We start from the raw sequence: 893 nt of genomic DNA, 5'->3' as shown, positions 1-893 counted from the left end.
TTTGATTAGCATTATCATTACTATTATCACAATATCACCATTACCATAATCATATCATTTTCATTACCACGATCATCATATCATTAGCATTACTATTATCATTATATCATCATTTCTATTATTATATCATTATCTGCTTCGTTATGATAACTATCATTACTATAATCCTTATAATTATCATCATTATTACAATTATCTTATTCATCATTTTAGTATTGTTGTTGTTATCATCGATATCATTTTAATCTTACTAACCTCATTATGATCATTATTTTAAGTATTAATGTCATTGTTACTAGTATTAACATTAATATAATTTTAATATCAATTAATATATTCATCATTCTCAGCATTAATTGGTCATCATTTTGTTATTATCTATAGTACTGTTTTAGTTTACTGTTACTATTATTAACACTGTTGTTTTATTATGATTTTTGTCATTCTAACTAGAGTATTATCATTAATGCTGTAAAAAAGGTAAATCAATATTTACAGGTAATGTTAGTAATAATGACAATCACAAAACTAATGATGATGATATCAATATTACTATTAATAATAATTAATGTAATTAAATAATAGTAATAAAAATACGGTCACTAATAACATTATCTTTAATAGGAATAGTAATAATGCTTATCATTTCCTTTAGATTTACTATTGTTTTGGATATACGTGTGTCCCACATCACGACACGTAAGGGAAGCACGTTCGATAGCATGTAAGACGCTAATCTTGTTGCATCCTTACCTCTTTGTGTTCTTGTAAATCTTTACCGACTGTCCATTTCCTCTCCTTTCACAGTAAATCCAGAAGATGGTATAGTCCAAAGACAGCTACTCACCGACGCAGTACTTTTATTGCGTAAACTTGTGGAACAATAAGTTACA

This window comes from Penaeus vannamei, chromosome 23 (assembly GCF_042767895.1).
Source record: "Penaeus vannamei isolate JL-2024 chromosome 23, ASM4276789v1, whole genome shotgun sequence".
NCBI lineage: Eukaryota > Metazoa > Arthropoda > Malacostraca > Decapoda > Penaeidae > Penaeus > Penaeus vannamei.
Note: the sequence above shows the minus strand (reverse complement) of the source record.